This window comes from Rhinopithecus roxellana, chromosome 8 (genome assembly GCF_007565055.1).
Source record: "Rhinopithecus roxellana isolate Shanxi Qingling chromosome 8, ASM756505v1, whole genome shotgun sequence".
NCBI classification, from domain to species: Eukaryota; Metazoa; Chordata; class Mammalia; order Primates; family Cercopithecidae; genus Rhinopithecus; species Rhinopithecus roxellana.
Genome location: NC_044556.1, coordinates 4,307,117 through 4,331,124, shown reverse-complemented (window position 1 = coordinate 4,331,124; position 24,008 = coordinate 4,307,117). Strand labels below are relative to the sequence as shown.

General features: G+C 42.3%; 2 long non-coding RNA genes across 2 annotated transcripts in view; one reads left to right on the top strand and one right to left on the bottom strand.

Annotated features, from left to right (window-relative positions):
- Positions 1-24,008, top strand: part of LOC115899111 — a 45,869-nt gene that overhangs the window by 12,147 nt on the left and 9,714 nt on the right. Inside the window, exon 2 of the long non-coding RNA XR_004058761.1 lies at positions 22,165-22,276. This is a non-coding gene — a long non-coding RNA (uncharacterized LOC115899111). The remainder of the gene's footprint in view (positions 1-22,164; positions 22,277-24,008) is intronic.
- On the bottom strand, positions 14,296-22,224 carry LOC115899112. Its single transcript, XR_004058762.1, has 3 exons — positions 22,119-22,224; positions 18,934-18,989; positions 14,296-15,040 (listed from the first exon to the last, which is right to left on the bottom strand). It is a non-coding gene; the product is annotated as an uncharacterized LOC115899112 (long non-coding RNA).

The window sequence follows — 24,008 nt, the reverse complement described above, 5'->3', positions numbered from 1 at the left end:
CCAAAGTGCTGAGATTGCAGGTGTGAGTCACTGCTTGGCCTGTTTTATTCTTTTTGATGTTATTACTAATGTAATTGTTTTCTTAATTTCCTTTTCAGATTATTCACTGTTATTGTATTGAAATGTAATTTTAGGCCAGGTGCAGTAGCTCACACCTGTAATCCCAGCACTTTGGGAGGCTGAGGCAGGTGGATCATGAGGTCAGGGGTTTGAGACCAGCCTGACCAACATGGTGAAACCCCGTCTCTACTAAAAAATACAAAACTTATCCGGGCCTGGTGGTGGGCACCTGTAATCCCAGCTACTCAGGAGGCTGAGGCAGGAGAATCGCTTGAACCTGGGAGGTGGAAGTTGCAGTGAACCAAGATCGCACCATTGCATTCCAGCCTGGGTGGCAGAGCGAGACTCCGTCTCAAAAAAAAAAAAAAAAAAAAGAAATGTAATTTTAAATGTTAATTTTGTACCCTTCAACTTTGCTGAATTCCTTTAGGTGTTCAGTTTTTGTGTACATATATGTGTGTGTAATCTTTAAGATTTTCTACACATAGGATTATGTCATCTGCCAACATAATTTTATGTCTTCCTTGCCCATCTAGATGCCTTTTTTTTTTTTTTTTTCTTCCTGAAACGGCATCTCACTCAGCCACCCAGGCTGGAGCGCAGTGGCGCAATCTTGGCTCACTGCAACCACCGTCTCCCGGGTTCAAGCAATTCTCCTGTCTCAGCCTCCTGAGTACCTGGGATTACAGGCACCTACCATCATGCTCGGGTAGTTTTTGTATTTTAGTAGAAATGGGATTTCACCATGTTGGACAGGCTGGTCTTGACCTCCTGGCCTGAGGTGATCCACCCGCCTCGGCCTCCTAAAGTGCTAGGGTTACAGGCATGAGCCACTGTGCCCAGCTGGATGCCTTTTCTTTTTCTTACCTAATTCCTCTGACTAGCTCTTCCAGTACTATGTTGAATGGAAGTGTTGAAAGCAGTTATCCTATCTTGTTTCTAATCTTAGGGGAAAAGATCACCATTTTTGTATTTCACCATTAAGTATAATAGTCTTATAGATTCTTCATATATGGCCTTATTATACTGACCTAGTTTCCTCCCATTCCTAGTTTGTTGTTTATCATGAATGAGTCTTGAATTTTGTCAAATGCCTTTTCTGTATCAATTGAGATTACTGTGATTTTTCCCATCATTTGGCTAATGTGTTATATTATATTGACAGATTTTCATAGGATGAACTGTTTGCATTCTGGAGATAAATCTCACTTGATCATGGTTTAGAAGTTTTTTAACAATACAGAGGGAGTCTTGCTCTATTGCCCAGGCTGGAGTGCAGTGGCATGATCATAACTCAATGTAGCCTCCAAACTCCGGGGCTCAAGCAATCCTCCCACCTCAGCTTCTCAAGTAGCTGGGACTACAGGTGCATGCCACCATACCTGGCAAATTTTTGTGTATTTTGTAGACATTTTTGTATATTTTGTAGACATAGGGTCTTGCTATGTTGCTTTTCATATGCCTGTTTGCCATTTTTATGTCTTCTTTTGAGAAATGTCTATTCAAATCTTTTGCCCATTTTTTGACCAGATTATTAGGTTTTCTTCCTATAGAGTTGTTTGAGCTCCGTATATATTCTGATTAACCCCTTGTCACAGAGGTAGTTTGCAAATAAATATTTTCTCCCATTCTGTGGGTTGTACATTCACTTTATTGATTGTATCTTTTGCTGTGCAGAAGCTTTTGTAACTTGAAGTGATACCATTTGTCCATTTTTGCTTTGGTTGCCTGTGCTTGTGATGTATGCCCAATAAATCTTTGCCTAGACCAATGTCCTGGAGATTTTGCCCAGTGTTTTCTTGTAGTAGTTTTTTTTTTTTTTTTTTTTTTTTTTTGAGACGGAGTCTTGCTCTGTCGCCCGGGCTGGAGTGCAGTGGCCGGTTCTCAGCTCACTGCAAGCTCCGCCTCCCGGGTTTACGCCATTCTCCTGCCTCAGCCTCCCGAGTAGCTGGGACTACAGGCGCCAGCCACCTCGCCCGGCTAGTTTTTTCTTTTTTGTATTTTTTAGTAGAGACGGGGTTTCACCGTGTTAGCTAGGATGGTCTCAAACTCCTGACCTCGTGATCCGCCCGTCTCGGCCTCCCAAAGTGCTGGGATTACAGGCTTGAGCCACCGCGCCCGGCCTCTTGTAGTAGTTTTATAGGTAGAAGTCTTATCTAAGTCTTTAATCCATTTCGATTTTTGTGTATGGTGAGAGATAGGGATCTAGCTTCATTCTTCTCTATATGGATATCCAGTTTTCTTAGCACCATTTGCTGAAAAGACTGCCTTTCCCCAGTGTATGTTCTTGGCACCTTTGTCAAAAATGAGTTCACTGTGGGTGTATGGATTTATTTTTGGGTTCTCTTCTGTTCCATTGGTCTATGTGTCTCCTTTCATGCCAGTACCATGCTGTTGTGGTTACTATGGCTCTGTAGTGTAATTTGAAGTCAGGTAATGTGATTCTTCCAGTTTTGTTCTTTTGGTTTAGGATAGTTTTGGCTATTCTCTGTCTTTTAAGGTGCCATATACATTTTAGGATTTTTTTTTTTTTCTATTTCTGTGAAGAATATCCTTGGTATTTTGAAAGGGATTGCATTGAATCCGTAGATTGCTTTAGGTAGTAATATGGACATTTTAACACTATTGATTCTTGTAATCCATGAACATGGAATATCTTTCCATTTTTTTGGTGTCCTCTTGAATTTCTTTCCTCAGTGTTTTATAGTTTTCATTATAGAGATCTTTCACTTATTTGGTTAAGTTGGTTTCTCGGTAAAATTTAATTTTACATGTGGCTGTTGTAAATGGGATTAATTTTTTATTTCTTTTTCACATTGCTCACTGTTGACATAGAAATGCTACTAGTTTTGTATGTTATTTTATATCTTGCAACTTTACTGAATTTGTTCATTCGTTCTAATTGTTTTCTTGTGAAGTCTTTAGGTTTTTTCCAAATATAATATCATGTAATCAGCAAACAGAGGTAATTTGACGTCTTCCTTTCCAATTTGGATGCCCTTTGTATTTTCCTCTTGTCTGATTGCTTTAGCTGGGACTTCTGATACCATGTTCAATGACAGTGTGACAGTGGGCATCCTTTTTGTGTTCCAGATCTTAGAGAAAACGCTTTCAGTTTTCCCCCATTCAGTATGATACTAGCTGTGGGTCTGTCATATATGGTTTTGATTATGTTGAGGCATGTTCCTTCTATATCCACTATTTTGAGGGTTTTTATTATAAAGGGATGTTGAATTTTATCAAATGTTTTTTCAGGATCGGTTGAAATGATCATATGGTTTTTTCTTTTTTTGAGACCGAGTCTCGCTGTCGCCTGGGCTGGAGTGCAGTGGCCTGATCTCAGCTCACTGCAAGCTCCGCCTCCCGGGTTCACGCCATTCTCCTGCCTCAGCCTCCCGAGTAGCTGGGACTACAAGCGCCTGCCACTACGCCCGGCTAGTTTTTTTGTATTTTTAGTACAGACGGGGTTTCACCGTGTTAGCCAGGATGGTCTCAATCTCCTGACCTCATGATCCGCCCATCTCAGCCTCCCAAAGTGCTGGGATTACAGACGTGAGCCACCGCGCCCGGCCTATTTCAGTTTTTTTTTAAAAATTTAATATTTATTTATTTTTAGACAGAGTCTCTCACTCACTCTCTCACCAGGCTGGAGTGTAGTGGTGCAATCTCGACTCACTGCAAACTCTGCCTCCCGGGTTCAAGTGATTCTCCTGCCTCAACCTCCCGAGTAGCTGGGACTACAGGCTCATGCCACCATGCCCAACTAATTTTTGTATTTTTAGTAGACACGGGGTTGCACCATGTTGGCCAGGATGGTCTCAATCTCTTGACCTCGTGATCTGCCCACCTCGGCCTCCCAAAGTGCTGGAATTACAGGTGTGAGCCACTGTGCCTGGCCTTTTTGAATGTTTTAAAACTCATTTTGTGACCCACTTATGGCCTATCCTTGAGAATGATCCATGTGCTGAGGGAAAGAATGTATATTCTGCAGGTTTTGGATGAAATGTTCTGTAAGTATCTATTAGATCCATTTGATCTATAGTGCAGATTAAATCTGATATTTCTTCATTGATTTTCTGTCTGGAAGATCTAGGTCTGAAAGCGGGGTGTTGAAGTGTCCAGCTGTTATCGTGTCAGGGCCTCTCTCTCTCTTTAGCTTTAATAATATTTCCTTTTTATATCTGGGTGCTCCAGTGTTGGGTGCATATCTATTTATAACTGTTACATCCTCTTGCTGAACTGACCCTTTATTATTATATAATGACCTTCTTTGTTTCTTCTTACAGTTTTTGACTTGAAATCTATTTTTTTTCTGATATAAGTATAGCAACTACTGCTCTTTTTAGGTGTCCATTAGCATGGAATATCTTTTTTCATCCCTTTATTTTCAGTCTATGTGTGTCTTTATAGGTGAAGTGTATTTCTCATAGGCAGCATATCAATAGGTTTCGTTTTTTCATCCATTCAGCCAGTTTGTGTCTTTGGATTGGAGAGTTTAGCCATTAATATTATTATTGATAAATAAGGACTTACTCCTGCCATTTTGTTGTTTTCTGGTTGTTTAGTGGTCTTCTCTTCCTCTTCTCCTTTCTTCTTCTAGTGAAGATGATTTTCTCTGGTGATAAGATTCAGTGTCTTTTTATTTTTTGTGTATCCATTATTTCTTCGGTGTAAGGTTACCATGAAGCTTGTAAATACTATCTTTTAACCCATTGTTTTGAACTGATAACACCATTTGCATAAACAAGCAAAAAGAAAATAAAAACTCTACAACTTGGTTCACTGCCCCCCCCCTCTTTTTTTTTCTTAACGGGGTCTCTTACTGTCGCCCAAGCTGGAGTGCAGTGGCACAATCTCGGCTCACTGCAAGCTCCACTTCCCTAGTTCACACCATTCTCCTGCCTCAGCCTCCTGAGTAGCTGGGGCCACAGGTGCCCACCACCATGCCTGGCTAATTTTTTGTATTTTTAGTAGAGACAGGGTTTCACCGTGTTAGCCAGGGTGGTCTCAATCTCCTGACCTCATGATCCGCCTGCCTTGGCCTCCCAAAGTGCTGGGATTATAGGCATGAGCCACCGCGCCTGTCCTGTTCACCCCCTTTTTAACTTTTAGTTGTTTCTATTTATATCTTATTGTACTATGCCTTGAAAAATTATGTTTATTATTTTTCAGTGGTTCACTGTTTAAGTCTTTCTACTTAGGATAGGAGTAGTTTACAGGCTGGATGCGGTGGCTCATGCCTGTAATCCCGGCACTTTAGGAGGCCGAAGTGGGTGGATCACGAGATCAGGAGATCGATACTATCCTGGCCAACATGGTGAAACACCATTTCTACTAAATATACAAAAATTTTCTGGGCGTGGTGGTGCATGCCTGTAATCCCAGCTACTTGGGAGGCTGAGGCAGGAGAATCATTTAAACCAGGGAGTCGGAGGTTGCAGTGAGCCAAGATCGCGCCATTGCACTCCATCCTTTCAACAGAGCGAGACTCCGTTTAAAAAAAAAAAAGAGTAGTTTACATAGCACAGTTACAATGTTACAATATTCTGTATTTTCCTGTTTACTATTACTAGTGAATTTTGAATCTTCAGGTGATCATTTATTGCTCATTAATGTCCTTTTCTTTCTGATTGAAGTGCTCCCTTTAGCATTTCTTGTAGGACTGGTCTGGTATTGATGAAATCCCTCACTTTTGTTTATCTGGGAAAGTCTTTATTTCTCCTTCAGGATTGAAGGATATTTTCACCAGGTATACTATTGTAGGGTAAAAGTTACTTCCTTCAGCACTTTAAATATGTATTGCCACTCTCTCCTGGCCTGTAAAGTTTCCACTGAAAAGTCTGCTGCCAGATGTATTGGAGCTCCATTGTATGTTATTTCTTTTCTCTTTCTGCTTTTTTAAGATCCTTTCTTTATCCTTGAACTGTGGGAGTTTGATTATGGAATGCCTTGAGGTCGTCTTCTTTGGGTTAAATCTGCTCGGTGGTCTATAACCTTCTTGTACTTGGATACTGATATATATCTCTAGTTTGGGAAGTTCTCTGTTATCATTTGGAATAAACTTTCTACAACTTTTTTTCTACTTCTTCTTTAATTAACTCTTAGATTTGCCCTTTTGAGGTTATCTTCTAGATCCTGTAGGTGTGCTTGTTTCTTACTCTTTTTTCTTTTGTCTCCTGACTGTATATTTCCAAATAACCTGTCTTCAAGCTAATTCTTTCTTGTTTGATCAATTCTACTATTAAAGGAGTCTGATGCAATCTTTAGTAAACCAGTTGCATTTTTCAGCTTAAGAATTTCTGCTCAATTTTTAATTATTTCAATCTCTATGTTAAATTTATCTGATAGAATTCTGAATTCCTTTTCTGTGTTATCTTGAATTTAAGTTTCCTCAGCACAGCTATTTTGAATTCTGTCTGAAAAGTCACATATCTGTTTCTCCAGGATTGGTCCGTGGTGCCTTATTTAGTTCATTTGGTGAGGTTATGTTTTCCTGGATGGTGTTAATGTTAGGAGATGTTCTTTGGTGTCTGGGCATTGAAAGGTTAGGTATTTATTGTAGTCTTCACTGTCTGGGCTTATTTGTAGCTGTCCTTCTTAGGGAAGACTTTCCAGATATCTAAGTTATATCTGCTTTAGGGGGCACCCCAAACCCAGTATGCTGTGGTTCTTGCAGACTCATAGAGGTGCTGCCTTGATGATCTTAGACAAAATCTGGGAGAATTCTCTGGATTACCAGGCAGACTCTTGTTCTCTTTCCTTATGTTCTCCCAAACATAGTTTCTCTCTCTCTCTGTTCTGAGCCACCCAAGGTTGAGGGCGGAATGACACCAGCATCCCTGTGGCCACCACCACTATGACTGCACTGGGTCAGACCTGAAGCCAGTGCTGTGTCTCGCCCAAGGCCTGCTGTAACCACTCCCTGGCTACTGCCTGTGTTCACTCAAGGCCCCTGGGGTCTACAATCAGCAGATGGCAAAACCAGCCAGGCCTGTGTCCTTCCTTTCAGGGTGACGAGGTCCCCCAAGGCCCAGGTGAGTTCAGAAGTGCTGTCCAGTAGTCAGGGATTAGAGTAAAAACACCTTAGAAGACTACTTTGTGTCCTGTTGTATTGCAGCTTGGCTGAGCTGGCACTCAAACTATACAAGTTCTTCCCTGGAAAGGCAGAGGAGCCTCACCCCATAGCCACTGCCCCAAGCCACAAAGAGTTCTGTCAGAGTACTGCTACTGCTGATGTTCCTGGAGGGCCAAAGGTCTCTTAAGTTAGCTTGTCAGGATAGTGGGCTCCCCTCTAGCCCAGGACAGGTCCAGAAATGCTATCGAAGAGTCAGGTTCTAGAATCAGGGGCCCCAAGAGCCTGCTTGGTGCTCTGTCCCTCTGTGGCCATGCTGGTACCTAAGGTGCAAGACAGGGTCCCCTTACTTTTCCCTCTGCTTTTCTCAAGCGGAAGGAGTTTTCCTCTGTAGCCACCACAACTGGTTATGTGCTGAGTCTCACCTGAAGCCAGCAAGTCTCAGGCTCACCAAAGGCCCTTGATGTAGTACCTGGATATCGCTGCTGGTTATTCAGGGTCCAAGGACTCTTCAATTAACAGGTGATGAATGCTGGCAGGACTGGACCCTTCTCTTCAAGGCAGCAGGTTCCCTTCTGGCCCAAGGTGTGTCTAGAAATGTCTGGGAGGTAGGCCCTGGAACAGGGGCCTCCTGATTCTGACCAGTGCCCTGTCCTACTGTGGCTGGACTGGTATCTGAGATATAAGACACAGTCCCCCCGATACTGTCTCCTCCCTCAAGTGGAAGGGGTCTCTTTGGGAGCTGAGAGCTGTGCAGCCTGGGATTAAGGGAGGGATGATGCCATATGTCACCACCCCTCCCTGCCCCCGTCAGTTCACTGTCTCTGGGCCTAATTCAGCACTAGGACTCACCTAAGAGTTGCAGTCCTTATGGGCTAGACTGCCTTTCAACTTTACTTGGAGAGAGAGAGTGCTGCAGCCCTCAGTGATGAGGTTTGCAGGCACTTAAGTTCAGACCGCTGGGATCAGCAATTCCTCCCTGGCTAAGGCTGGTTTAAATGTCCCCTCCATGGGCAGGTATCAGCTGAATTTGGTCTGGTTTTCCTTTCTGCTGTAACAGGACAGCACTGAGTTCAGTGCCTCACAATTGCTGTGTTCTCCCTCCCACAGCACCTAGAGATGCTGTCTGCATGATGCCGCTGCTGCTGGGGGTGGGAGAGGGGTCTGTTGGCGATTCAGGACTGTTTTTTTAAATCGCTTCAGTGCCTCTTTCAGCGATATGAAGTTAAAACCAGGTACTGGCCGGGCGCGGTGGCTCAAGCCTGTAATCCCAGCACTTTGGGAGGCCGAGACGGGCGGATCACGAGGTCAGGAGATCGAGACCATCCTGGCTAACACGGTGAAACCCCGTCTCTACTAAAAAATACAAAAAAACTAGCCGGGCGAGGTGGCGGGCGTCTGTAGTCCCAGCTACTCGGGAGGCTGAGGCAGGAGAATGGCGTAAACCTGGGAGGCGGAGCTTGCAGTGAGCTGAGATCCGGCCACTGCACTCCAGCCCGGGCGACAGAGCGAGACTCCGTCTCAAAAAAAAAAAAAAAAAAAAAAAAAAAAAAAAAAAAACCAGGTACTGTAAGTGCTTACCTGATTTGTGGTTCTTATAAAGGTGTTTTTTTTCTGTGTGATAGTTGTTAATTTGGTGTCCTTGCAGGAGGATGATCAGGGGAGCTTTCTATTCCGCCATCTAGCTCTGCTCCCTCTCTATAGTTGAAAATTCTTGAGGTATGTTAGGGAAGGTCTCATCTTGTTTTTCAGAAAGCGAAACTCTTTTTGTTCATTATTCCTATAACATTTACACACCTCAGAATGGCTAAACTCCAAAATATAACACCAAATGCTTCCAAAGATACAAAGGGAAATTCATTTCTGTGGTAATTCAAATGGCAGAGCTTGCAGTGAGCCGAGATCACGCCACTGCACTCCAGCCTGGGTGACAGAGCAAGACGCTGTCTCAAAAAAATAAAAAATAAAAAAAATAACAAAGTGATCTCATTTCACACAAACTAGATAGGTAAAAATACATTATTCCACATGACTAGCAACATTGGAATTATCTAAATACACACGCAAGAATGGTGGGAGGGTCAATTCATATACTCCATTGGGACTTGGTGGCAATCTTAAAAGTTGCTCACGATCTACAACCCAGCACGTTTTTTCTAATGTATAGAGAATTTACTGTGCACAGGCACATGGGGACTTAAAATATGATTAGAGCAGCATTTTCCATAAGAACAAAACACAAAATTGAAGCATCATGAGTCCTATAGACACTGGATGAGCAAATTGGGTAGCGCAAGCCTCAGACACCAGCATGTGTGAAACAACTAGGGCAAAAACTAAGGAGACGCCTATCCATTATTTCCTTCCATAGAAAGTGCAAAAGAGGCAAACTTAAGCAAAACACTGCTTGGTGATAAAAATAATGGTATAGCCGTAAAGAATATCCACAAAATTAAGGGCAGTGGTCACCTCTGGGGACAAGAGGGAAACAAAGTCAAGGTGAAGCAGCACTGGGAGATAAGACATGCCCAGTATATAGAATTTTACAGTTATGATTAAACATAAAACATCCTATGCATTCTATAGTAAGTATGCTGCATTTCACTACAAAAATATAATTCAGCTGGGTGTGGTGGCTCATGCCTGTAATCCCAGTACTTTGGGAGGCCAAAGCAGGAGGATCATTTGAGGCCGAGCTCAAGACCAGTCTGGGCAACATAGTGAGACCCCCATCTCTACCAAAAAAATAAAGTCATTCTTTAAGCATGAAAAACAACTTTCAAATATTTATTTTGCTATGTTTTCTAACTACCTTCCCAGTTCTCATTGTTCACTGCCTTAGTTCAGGACACATTTATAAGTCTTTTAGACTGTACCTATTGCTATTCACCTTGATTTCAGCAAGAAATGACTAGTAAAAGAGTGGGAACATACTCATGTTTAATAGAGAACTGGCTACATAAACTTCCATCTTTTTTTTTTTTTTTTTTTTTTTTTTTGAGACGGAGTTTCGCTCTGTCACCCAGGCTGGAGTGCAGTGGCCGGATCTCAGCTCACTGCAAGCTCCGCCTCCCAGGTTTACGCCATTCTCCTGCCTCAGCCTCCCGAGGAGCTGGGACTACAGGCGCCCGCCACCTCGCCCGGCTAGTTTTTTGTATTTTTTAGTAGAGACGGGGTTTCACCGGGTTAGCCAGGATGGTGTCGATCTCCTGACCTCGTGATCCGCCCGTCTCAGCCTCCCAAAGTGCTGGGACTACAGGCTTGAGCCACCGCGCCCGGCCCAACTTCCATCTTTTAAAAAAATGTATTTATTAAAAAAATTTTTGTGGGGAGACAGGGTCTTACTCTGTTGCCCACGCTGGAAGTATAGTGGCACACAGTTCACTGCAGCCTTGAAATCCTGGGTTCAAGTGATCCTTCCATCTCAGCCTCCCAGGTCGCTGGGACTGCAGGCCTGTGAGCCACCACAGCTGGCTCAACTTCTATCATCTTGTGAACCTTTATAAAAATTAGGGAAGGCACCAGTGGATATGAAAAAAGCTGCAGGATTTATTTTCAAATGAACAAAAAAGCAAAGTGCGTAAACCATGTTGCCTTTTATAGTGAGGAAAGAAAAATATGTAGTTTAAATTACTTTTTATGGAAATGCTGAACAGACAAAGTAATAAAATTGTTACCTTTGGGAACCTGAGGCCACTAGGCAGGAATGCTAGAGAACATGCTAAGAGTGAGCCTTCAGGTAGACTGCTTCTAAATCTCAGGCTGGGTTTTGGGTGGGTGGGTGGGTGGGTGTGTGTTTACACACAGGAGATTTTGTTTGTTTGTTTGTTTGTTTCTGTAGAGACAAAGTCTTGCCATGTTTCCCAGGTTGGTCTTGAACTGGCCTCAAGTGATCCTTTGGCCTGAGCCTCCCAAACAGATATGAGTCACTGTGCCCAGCCTCAGGCTGAATTTTTGAATCTTAACATTGACTATAAGCAATGATTAAGAAAATTTGCATTAACTATATTTTAATAGTTCATAAATCAGATGACTAATTTTTAACAGGAAACCAGTTCTCTGTGTTATAGTCCTCTAAAGAAGTTTTATGAAATGAGCAGTATGTTTTTGCAAACCATAAGAAATCATTAGGCACATAAAGATGGGAGCAATGGACACTGGGGACTGCTGAAGGGGGAGGGATGGTGGAGAGTGAGGGCTGAGGGACTGCCTGTTGGGTGCTGTGCTCACTGCCAGGATGACAGGCTCATCCATAGCCCAAACCTCAGTGTCACAGTGTTCCCAGGTGACAGACCTGCACATGTACCCACTGAATCTAAAAAGTTGAAATTATTAAGAAGGTAAATAAATAGAAATGTATATTTTTTGTGATATGATTCCTGATGTTCGTGAGATGTGGGTTTGTGTATTCTATCCCAGGAATCTTTAAAAAATAAACGTTAACAAAAATTTTTTTGTCACTTGAGCTCAGTAGTTCGAGACTAGCCAGGGCAACATAGCAAAACCCCATCTCTACAAAAATTTTAAAAATTAGCCAGGTGTGGTGGCATGTGCCTGTAGTCCCAGCTACTTGGGAGGCTGAGGTGGGTAGACGGCTTAAAGCCTGTGAGGCAGAGGTTGCAGTGAACTGAGATCATGCTACTGCACTCCAGCTTGGGCAACAGAGTGAGACATGTCTCAAAAAAAAAAAAAAAAGGAAATGAAAAGAATAATTTTAAACATGTGGTTCTTAAATAAAATTATAAGTGATATGACAGGTTGTACTGCCATCACATCAAACTGCAGGGCATTTTTTGATATGGACAGAATCTTAAGGCATTAGGATGGCGTAACAGTATGAGGAGCTTCACTAACCCACTCCCCAGAGAAACTTGTGACAGTCACTTTAAAACAACCATTTAAAGCCCCTGGAAGTCATCCTAAAGGCAGCCAGCCAGTGAGGAAAACTATTCAAGAGAATCTATGAAAATTCTTTGAGAAATATGAATCTGTGGTATTTAAACCCTTACTGTTTTCTGATCCTGCACCCCACATCCTCACCCCAGTGAGGTGAACACTCCACTCTAGACTGTGTAGCCAAGGGTACAAGGTTCTCTGTTTCCCCAGTGTAAGAGTTAAAGAGGAAAGAGGCTGGGCGTGGTGGCTCACACCTGTAATCCTAGCACTTTGGAAGGATGAGGCAGGCGGACTGCCTGAGCTCAGGAGATTGAGACCAGCCTGGGCAACACGGTGATACCCCGTTTCTACTAAAATACAAAAAATTAGCCAGGCATGGCAGTGTGCGCCTATAATCCCAGCTACTCAGAAAGCTGAGACAGGAGAATCACTTGAACCCGGGAGGTGGAGGTTGCAGTGAGCTGAGATCGCACCACTGCACTCCAGCTTGGGCAACAAAGTGAGACTCTGTCTTTAAAAAAATGAAAAAGGAGGAAAGAAACACCAAACACTGCTTGATAGTCAAAGACAGGTTTATTATAGAAAAGACCTGAGAGAGGCTTCTGGCTGATTTCAGTCAGGAGCACTTTTCCTTGCAGACTAAGAGCATATATTGGTTTTAGGGTGAGGGAGCTTATTACAAGCTTAGAATATTTCTGTGTGGGGCTGGGTGCGGTGGCTCAAGCCTGTAATCCCAGCACTTTGGGAGGCCGAGACAGGCGGATCACGAGGTCAGGAGACCGAGACCATCCTGGCTAACACTGTGAAACCCCGTCTCTACTAAAAAATACAAAAAACTAGCCGGGCGAGGTGGCGGGCGCCTGTAGTCTCAGCTACTCAGGAGGCTGAGGCAGGAGAATGGCGTCAACCCGGGAGGCGGAGCTTGCAGTGAGCTGAGATCCGGCCACTGCACTCCAGCCCAGGCGACAGAGCCAGACTCCGTCTCAAAAAAAAAAAAGAATGTTTCTGTGTGAGGGAGAAGTGTTTGGTGGGGTTGGAATGTTCTGGGCAGAGGGGCAGTTATCTTGGGGGTGACATCTTTCTGGCAGGACAGGGGTTATCCCGAGGTTGCATGTCTCTGTGGGAGGTGTCTGGAATGTTTTTGGTTGGAGATGTTATGTGTGGTTTATGGTCATGCTGACCTTAGCCATTAGGCTGATGCCCTTTGGATTTAGGCAGTTTTTGATTAAGGTGAATTTTAAAATGAGGTGCTTATCCACGATGGTGATGCTCCTGCCATCAATCCAGACCTTATAGTTATAAAAAGGATGAGGGGCGGCATGTTCTTTCTGGCTACTTCCTGCTGATGAGGGGACGGAGAGTTCCCTGGTTTCGGGTTGACTGTAGGAGCAGTGCTGTCTGTAGAAGTTTTTGGGTAGTTGTCTGTGAAATGGCCAAGATCCTGTCAGTTTAAAAAATCTTTGAAAAAGGTTAATTAGGCAGGGTAAGAACAGTAGTCCCATAATTAGGCATATTAGGAGAGGGCCCAGGAATGGGATGACCCATGCTATGATTTTGTTCCCAAACCAAGAATCTATTTGCTTGTTTTGGTACTCCTTAGCTTTTTTAGTTTTTTCTGTAACTTTTTTTTCTAGCGCTTTTTACTAGGTCTGATTGGCTGATATAGAAACAACATTCCTTACCTAATGAGAGCAGAGGTGCTGGTTTGGAAAGGCCCATGTGTTATTTTCTGCTAGTAACCATTATTCCTGCTATGAGGATAATAATTAAGCAAAATGCGGCTGGGCGCGTTGGCTCAAGCCTGTAATCCCAGCACTTTGGGAGGCCGAGACGGGCGGATCACGAGGTCAGGAGATCGAGCCCATCCTGGCTAACACGGTGAAACCCCATCTCTACTAAAAATGCAAAAAACTAGCCGGGCGAGGTGGCGGGCGCCTGTAGTCCCAGCTACTCCGGAGGCTGAGGCAGGAGAATGGCGTAAACCCGGGAGGTGGAGCTTGCAGTGAGCAGAGATCCAGCCACTGCACTCCAGCCCGGGCGACAGAGCAAGACTCCGTCTCAAAAAAAAAAAAAAAAATAATAATAATAATAATAATTAAGCAAAATGCTATAGTAATGGAGATTCTATGTCTGATATTTTACCCTGAGGGTGCTACAGTATATAGTCCTACTGCAAATAGTAGAATGAGTAAAGCAATTCCCACAAGGGTGGCTTAGTAAATAATTTTCATTAAAAAGTTAATATTTGACTTAAAAGCAGAGGTAGGAACGATAAAAGTATTTGACAAGGTAGGGGTGAGACTGAATAGGATGAGTAATTCTCACTTGGTTATTTTTTTATGATTTTTAGCTTAAGATTTCCTATTTATTTCCTCCTGTGTGAGTCAGGGGGCTTAGAGGCAGAGCCTGCTGAAACATCAAGTTTTCAGTTTATAGGGCCTTTAGAAAGCACAGCTATTTTGGAAACTTGTAGCCAGAAAAATTAGAATTTAATTTAAACAGAAAATAGCAAGATTTGAAAAACACTGGGCAACACCAGAATTTAACAACAGGTGTGCTATCATTTTCATTAAAAGACAAATCATGCTAGTAGGACTGAGTTTCTTTATTATACTTGGCTTAGTTATTTGCATACAGTGGAGCAAGCATAATTACTTGTTACACCGGCCCTTTAAATGGGCTTTGATGGAACTTTGTTTCGTAGAAGGAATCTGAGGTAAGACCTTTTTAAAGGGAAGCCCAGCCATGGATTTGTACCACTGAATACCTGTGAGTTGGGTGAATTCCTCTTCTCTTGAGGTTCCAAGATAACTTGGGACTCCTGGCCTGTCAAAATGTGACATTCTTTACTTACCACAGATCAGAAACCCTGTACAGGGACTGTGTACACAAAATCTGAGGCCAGCTTTCCAAGGGCTTTATTGGCTCCATAAGTCAAATTTGATTCCTTGAAGGAAGGCACACCATTCCAGGCAAAGCCTTGGTAAAATAACCAGTTTTTCCAATTGTGTCCTGTTACAAAAGAAAACAGATTCTTGGTTGCACTTATGCAAATAACTATACTACCATAACTTACGAATACTTACAGATAGTTTCCAAATTCTGGAGAAAATCAGGTAGAGAGAAACAAGTATGCTCCAAATTTTGTTCATGGAAGCATACTAAATTGTTAAAAGCTGTCAATAGCTCAAAAGAAAATATTCTTGTACTTTGAAAAGCAAAACAAAGGATTAGCAATATTTTAAGCAATACGTTAAAAAGATCACTCCAGGCTGGGTGTGGTGGCTCATGCCTGTAAACTCCCAGCACTTTGGGAGACTAAGGTAGGTGGATCACCTGAGGTCGGGAGTTCAAGACCAGCTGGGTAACATGGTGAACCCCCATCTCTACTAAAAATACAAAAATTAGTTGGGCATGGTGGCATGCACCTGTAATCCCAGCTACTTGGGAGGCTGAGACAGGAGAATTGCTTGAACCCAGAAGGAGGCTGCAGTGAGCCGAGATCCCGCCACTGCATTCCAGCCTGGGCTACAGAGCAAGACTCTGTCTTAAAAAAAAAAAAAAAAGTCACTCCAGTCTCCTACAGTTTAGTTCATGCAATTAATTCCTGTCCTGATTGATATTAACATTTTAGTTTTTTAAGAGTTCTGAACGTTTTCCTCTAGTCTGATATAACAATTTTCAAAGTTATCAGAAACCTGCATTCAGGGGCACCTGTTAGACCTTTATAGCTTATTATAAAACCAACTTTTTAAAAAGGACCAAAACAAGACAACAATTGTTTATGGATTACAAAAAGTTTTAGGATAGGCTGGGCGCGGTGGCTCATGCCTGTAATCCCAGCACTTTTGGAGGCCAAGGCTGGCGGATCACCTGAGGTCAGGAGTTTGAGACCAGGCTGGCCAACATGGTGAAACTGTGTCTCCTAAAAATACAAAAATTAGCCAGGTGTGGTGGTGTGCACCTGTAATCCCAGCTACTCTGGAGGCTGAGGCACGAGAATCGCTTGAACCCAGGAGGCAGAGGTTGCAGTGAGCCGAGGTCGTGCCATTGCACTCCAGCCTGGGCGACAAGAGTGAAAATCTGTCTCAGAAAAAAAGTTTTAGAATAGCCATAAAGACACAATTGACAAGGATATCTGTTACCTCTGTGGCACACAATAATTTTAACATAACAATTAGAATTATTACTTATAAGGTACACTAAGATATGTCAGAATTGTAGGAGTCTCCCATAACTTTGGAACACATACCAATAACATTTATACAAATATAGCCCAAAGAAAGCCAAACACCATTTTGTATTTGACAGTGCTTCCTGTATGATTTTATACCAAATACACCAAATTTTACCTTTATATTAGTGCACTATTAATATTAAACTCCATTTTTAATAAACCCTTGTAGATGCATTTACTCAATTTTAATGTTTGACCATAAGGTAAGATTTTTATAGACCCTTTTTAACCCTTTATATTTTGTTAAAGAGCAGGTTAGTGCTTTAAGATAAACCCGTTGTGCTTTTATTTTAATGCTCAATTTACAGAAAAACTGGATGCTACCCCTTCAACTTTAGCCAGTATGTTTACACAGAATTTCCTTTACAATTAACCTTCCAAAACTTGCTTAGACCTTCAAAAAAATTCTTTAATGTAGGTAAAAAATCCACAATCTCATGCCTTCTTATAATCTTTTTACTATATATATATATATATAGTATATATATATATATTTTACTTTCCTTACACACTTTCCACATAATTAACTTTTAGCAAACTTTTGTTGAACACCTTGGTAAGTTTGGGATTTTAATTATGTACTAGGTGTAGAGCCTAGGATCTACATAGAAGTGCAGATAAAGTCTGTGTTAGTCCAGCATTAATTCTGTGTGTCCTAAGTTTTACCTAGCTGTAAAGCAGGCAAGTTGTACAGGTAAGAGTTATAGGGGCATTTTATAAAGCAGTCAGGAGGCCTAATCACTTTTAAATTGTATATTTCTTGCATAAATTCCATTTATAAAATTTTTCTTGCCTTTCACAGACAATCTGACATGCCTGAACTTTCTGACTTGTTGGAAACATCCCTCTCTTTAAACAACCAGTTAATTTACTTTAGGACAAAAATTTACCATATAACATTTTAAAATATAAATTCCTTTAATATCAAAGATAACAGTCCTTTCCCAAAACAAACTTCCTTCACGCCTGTGGACTAGACTGCCTAAGGCCATAAGAGTAGAAGTTAGGATATTAAACGGCTTAGGATGTAGGATTTTCATTAAATGAAAATCTTAGGATGTAGCTATTTTCATTAAACCAATATTAATGTTTCATTTATTAAAAAATTAAAGATTATTTTGTTTGGGTTGAGTCATAGTTTTGTTTTGATACTTTATAGTATTTGGCAGAGATAAAAATGAAATTGCTTGATTAATAAATGCAAATGAAAATGTATGCTGGCAACTCTTAAGACACTTCTAACTTTACTGTACCAGTAAGTTTTAAAGATTAAAGTCACGTGAACTGAAAGATCCCATAGCTTTTACTTTTCCCTTAAAAATATTTGATTTAGGCCCTTATTTTTTTGCCAATTAGAGTTCTTTTAATAGACATTGCACACATATAGCCACAAAGACAACCCAGAAGATTTAGTAGTTACAAGATTTTTTTTCTGCTAATTTCCCAGTTGACTTATTGGCCTTTGGGTGGGGTCCTTTAAGAAAAGAGCTAGGAAAACAGTATCCAGGGCCTAATAAACAAGTAGAGCTGGAAGACAAAGACTTTGAGAGGTACTTACCTTTAATTCCAGGGGTTCCATAAGGAAAACAGATTTTCCCCAAAATGGGATTGTGGCACCTTTTCTGTTTTCCCAAGGAGTCCCAGGCCACTAGAAGCCATTTTAGGGTCTTTTATACATGCACCAAGGGTGGCAAGACAGAGTGGAGAAAAGTAATTCAGTTAACTGGGAAAAAACCTTTTCCAGGAAAGCAAGATTTATGAAGAGAAGCCTTTTGAATGTACTTATAGCTTGGAGGAGGGAGAGACCTAGAGAGGGTTTTCATTAGGAAGAAAGATTTGTTTGTTTGTTCGTTTGTTTTGAGATGGAGTCTCCCTCTGTTGCCCAGGCTGGAGTGCAGTAGCACAATCTCGGCTCACTGCAAACTCCACCTCCCGGATTCACACCATTCTCCTGCCTAAGCCTCCTGAGTAGCTGGGTCTACAGGTGCCTGCCACCACGCCCGGCTAATTTTTTGTATTTTTAGTAGAGATGGGGTTTCACCGTGTTAGCCAGGATGGTCTCAATCTCCTGACCTCATGATCCGCCCACCTTGGTCTCCCAAAGTGCTGGGATTACAGATGGGAGCCACCGTGCCCAGCCAGGAAGAAAGATTTTATGAGAGGTGCAAGCTTGACACAGGGAGAGATGGGATTTAAGGTAGAAGCAGAAGAAAGTGTGAATACAGAGAACCTCTTGCCATTTGCTGTTCCTGGTTATCAAGTTGTTAAGGTTCCTGAGAATTTGAAAGTTAAAGGTGCCATTTTGGGCCATCAGCTGTCATTATCTAATGTGTATTGGGGCCAGGCCATGTTACAATAAAAGACTAAGCCAAGTTTGGTAAGGTCAGGAAGGAGACAGCACAGGGGAGAAGGTGTGGGAACATGGGATTGTTTGGCACCCATGTGGACTGGCAAGAAGCCGCCGAGGGTGTCTGTTTTTGTTTTAGGCATCCCCAGACAAAAGACAGAGACCCAGAGTCCTCTTTCTAAAGAGGATGGTCAAGCTGAGAAGAAACTGGGCATCCCCAAGATTTCCTCTGGCTTAGTCCCACTGGTCCTCTGAGGACCAAGACAGCAGACCTGACTTTTTCTGGGTACCATGAGAAAGCCAGGGGAGGGCAGCTCTTACCAGTCAGCTGGATTAGTGTCTCATGTTGATGTTCCAGTTGGCCTCTTGGACTGCAGCTGCACAAGGGAGAGAGAGAGAAAAGGGAGGATGAGAGAAAAGCGAACAAAGAAGAGATGGAGTGGTGGCCAGAGACCTTCAGGATCCAGGAATTAACTCAGGACGAGCTGCCATTGCCCACTGCTTCCTGGATTGCGAGAGAGCCTCTGCCCCCAGCACCCGTCCTGGGTTTCGGCACCAAATGTAAGAGTCAGAGGAAAGAAACACGAAATGCGGCTTGACTGTCAAAGACAGGTTTATTTTAGAAAAAACCTGAGGGGCTTCTGGCTGATTTCCGTCAGAAGTGCTTTCTCTTACAGACTGAGTATATATCGGTTTTAGGGTGAGGGGGCTTATTACAAGCTTGGAATGTTTCCGTGTGGGGGAGAAGTTTATGGCAGGGTTGGAATGTCTCTGGTCAGGGAAGAGTTTGGAATGTTTCTGGTTGGAGATATTATTTGTGGTTTATGATCATGCTGACTTAGCCATTAGGCTGATGCCCTTTGGATTTAGGCAGTTTTTGATTAAGGTGACTTTTAAAATGAGATGCTTGTCTATGATGTTGATGCTTCTGCTCAGTCACCCAGCCTCTAGTCAGAAAGCTTTTTTCTAGGAAGGGCAAAACTTCAGCTTTTCTCATCTTACTGTGTGCATATGTTTGAAAAGTGGGGATATGGTTTGTGAGCATGGTGCACTCAGACTGCTAGGACACTGACCAACTTTGCCTCAGCTCATAGAGGTGGTGGATCCATACCAGGACACAGGCCAAGAGGACATCAGGCTGCTGTCCCTCCCCACCACTGAACACTCAGTTCTCAAAAAGAGAGGATTATTCAGAAAGCAGCTTGCCAGTGTTCCTACCCAAGCTTCAGAGCCCTGTCAGATTTTGCCTTGAGGTGGAAGAGAAGCAAGCTGTGAAACAGAGCTCCTAACCTCTTGCCTAAGAATTAACTTCAGTTGCAATAGATCATGAGACATTTTAGCCAAAGGGCACTCCATCCTTGATGCAGTGGAAATGGAGGTGAAAAACAATTCACATGAGATTCGTGGATTTAATGAAGATACTGCCTGCACTGTAGGCCAGCTAATTTGTGGAGAAAACCATGAAAAAACACTGTTAGGGAGGAGTCCGTGAAGCGTATAAACTAACAACTATTAAATGCTGATCTCAGATAGTATTCTTAGAAAGGAGAGAAAACATACTTGGATTTACAGGGCAAATTTGTCTTTGGACTTTTTGAGAACAATAGAGCCATCAACCAGCAATTAGTACAGTTTAACATCTGAGGGCTGTCCAAGAGAGGAAGAGATTCCCATCATACCATTGTCATCCCAGGATGACTGCAGGCAGAAACAAAGCTGAACCACTTCCCCTCCCCTCAAGAGCAATATCAGAGGCTTAAAGTTATGAGGAAGAAATTGACAGAGCAGGAACATCGCCATCGTGGGCAAGCACCTCATTTTAAAATTCACCTTAATCGAAAGCTGCCTAAATCCAAAGGGCATCAGCTTAATGGCTAAGGTCAGCATGAACATAAACCACAAATAACACCTCTGACCAGATACATTCCAGACTCCTCCCTGACCAGAGACATGCACCAAAATAACCCCTACCTCTGGCTGGGAAGATGCCAGCCCCAAGAAACCCCTCTCCGGCCAGAAAGATGTCTGCCCCCAAATAACCTTCCCTCCGCCCAGAGACATTCCAAGCTTGTAATAAGCCCCCTCACCCTAAAACCAATATGTACTCTTAGTCTGTAAGAAAAAGTGCTCCTGACCAAAATTGGCCAGAAGCCCCTCTCAGGTTATTTCTAAAATAAACCTATATTTAATCATCAAGCTGTGTTTCTTTCCTCTTTAACTATTACAGAGATAGACTTCACCAAAATAGTCCAATCAGTCACTAAACAAAATAAAGCAAATAACAATAACAAGGCCTGGAGAAATTGAACATACTCTGAGAAGATTCGGTATGTTATCAAAAATGTCCAATTTGCAACAAGTACAGCCCATACATCAAAAAAAAAGAAAAGAAAAAAGAAAAGCTGACAATAGAAACTGCCTGTGAGAACAGATAGTGCAATAGAAAAATACTTCAAAGTGTACATTATGAATATGTTCACAGAACCAAAGAAGAGCATGACTTAAACACATTGAGATTTGGAATCTAGCTGAAGGTTTCTCCACAATAACTACCCTACTTTCACAATTTTTCTAATGTAATGACTTCTGTGAAAAATGACAAGCCTGGCCAGGCACAGTGGCTCACACCTGTAATCCCAGCACTTTGGGAGGCCAAGGAGGGTGGATCATGAGGTCAGGAGTTTGAGACCAGCCTGACCAACATGGTAAAACCCTGTCTCTACTAAAAATACAAAAATTAGCCAGGCGTGGTGATGCGTGCCTGTAATCCCAGCTACTTAGAAGGCTGAGGCAGGAGAATCGCTTGAACCCGGGAGGCGGAGGTTGCAGTGAGCTGAGATGGTGCCACTGCACTCCAGCCTGGGTGACAGAGTGAGACTTGGTCTTAAAAAAAAAAAAAAGACAAGCCCATTATTAGCGGTTCATTAATTAGACTTATATTCATTAATAGGTTTTGAACATACATTGCTACCAGTATCACAGAAGGTGCAGGTTTTCTGCCATGTATGAATTGTTTGAAAGTAAATGCACTGATTACTCTGCAACAAGGCTCCCCCATAGCTATTATAAAAATAATAATATCCATGTATGAAGTTTCTTAGTTCTATTTCCAAGTGAAGTATTTTATAAATACTTCAACATCTATGTTACATTAAGTATATATTTTTGTTGAAAATTTTGTTTTAAAAATTGGTAACATGCAAAGATCCCCTCAGGGACTTTTTTTTCCCCTTTTGAGTGCAAATCACCTTAGATTTCTCCCAGAGTTTTTCTGTTGATCTTTAATGTTCTGGTTTTCCCATTTGTTTCCTAAAATGTAGACTGAGAAAAATCATCATCATTTAGAAAGTATGGAAGAATTACTGGATTGTAGGTTCATTGTGCACTGCAGCCATGCTTGATCAATTCATCAAAATACCCCCTTTCCACATTCCAAATTTTGGAATAGCACTGATGGCCAAGAAGCACTTCTCTAATTGACTAAAGGAAAAAAATATTATCCTCACCTATAGAAGACAGGTGCTGATGGCTTCCCTCATCACATCTCTACAGATTCTTCATGGAAAAATCCAGCAAAGCCCACTCCTCCTGGATGAAGTTCACAGCCACATCTTCAAAGACCACCAAGCCGTGACATATCCCAGATATGTGTAGAGGAGGACAGGTGAGACGGACAGCACTGGGGATCTAGACTCAGTTCATGAGAGTTCACACTGAAGCGGTGTCATTGTCTCACGGCCATGGAAAACTAGGACATGGACACACACAGGAGTGAGGTTCTGAGCAGAAGTTTAATAGGCAAAAGAGATGAGCTCTCTCTGCTGCAGAGAGAAAGGTCCCAGAGAAGTGGGTTGCTGCTTCCACAGCGAAATGCAGACAGTTTTATAGATGAGCTTGATGAGGCAGTGTCTGATTTACATACGACACAAAAGATTGGTTGGGGCCAGGTGTGGTGGCTCACGCCTGTAATCCCAGCACTTTGGGAAGCCAAGGCAGGCGGATCACGAGGTCAAGAGATCGAGACCATCCTGGCTAGCACAGTGAAACCCTGTCTCTACTAAAACTACAAAAAATTAGCCGGGTGTGGTGGCAGGTGCCTGTAGTCCCAGCTGCTCAGGAGGCTAAGGCAGAAGAATGGCGTGAACCCAGGGGGCAGAGCTTGCAGTGAGCCGACATCCTGCCGCTGCACTCCAGCCTGGAAACACGGCAAGACTCCATCTCAAAAAAAAAAATAGGCCGGGCGCGATGGCTCACGCCTGTAATCCCAGCACTTTGGGAGGCCGAGGCGGGCGGATCACAAGGTCAGGAGATCGAGACCACAGTGAAACCCCGTCTCTACTAAAAATACAAAAGATTAGCCGGGTGCGGTGGCGGGCGCCTATAGTCCCAGCTACCCGGGAGGCTGAGGCAGGAGAATGGCTTGAACCCAGGAGGCGGAGCTTGCAGTGAGCCGAGATCGCGCCACTGCACTCCAGCCTGGTGGACAGAGCGAGACCCTGTCTCAAATAAAATAAAATAAAATAAAATAAAATAAAATAAATAAAAGAGTAAGCAATGAAGGAACAGAGTGATAAATTTAAATAAATTAAAATTAGGAAGGTAAAAGACGAACAACAAAGTAGGAGAAAAATGCCTGTAGTACATGCAATATAAAAGGATTAATTTGTAGAGTAAAAACAAACACAAGATTAAAACATGGGAAAATAAAGAAAATACTTAACTGAAAATGAAAGACCATGTATGAAAAAATATCCATTTCCATAGTAATGAGGAAATAGCCAAATAAAATGTCAACTAGATGATATTTCTCATTGATTAGAAGGACGAAAATTAGTCAATTTGAGAATCCTAAGTGGCAATGACCATAGAAAATAAATAGGTATGCATGAATGAAGGAGTGGGGGTCAAGAGATACATTCCATTGCTATTTCATGTAATTTGAACTTTACCATAATCTACAGCCCAGTAATTTTTCTCTAGGTAGTTTATTGTGCATTTGTGCTTAAAGACTATCGGAGCAATATTTTTCCTAAGAGCAAACAAAAACCCTGAAGAAGCTCAAGCACCATAACTATTGGAATGGATGAGGGTATTGGATGGCACACAGCCTTAAACACTAGCACGTATGAAATGTACTGAGGCAAGGAAAACAGCAATAAGCCTTTTCATTTTAATGAAATAAGGCCCATCCATCCATCAAGCAATAATCTCTCTAGCTATCAATTTATTATTTATTTTTATTTATTATTCATTTGTTTGGAGATGAGGTCTGGCTATGCTTCTCACGCTGGTCTAAAACTCCTGGCCTCAAGTGATCCTCCTGCCCCTGCCTTCCAAAGCACCCTGCCACTATTTTGCAATATGCCCAGAGAATTCTATTCTTAACAAGACCTACC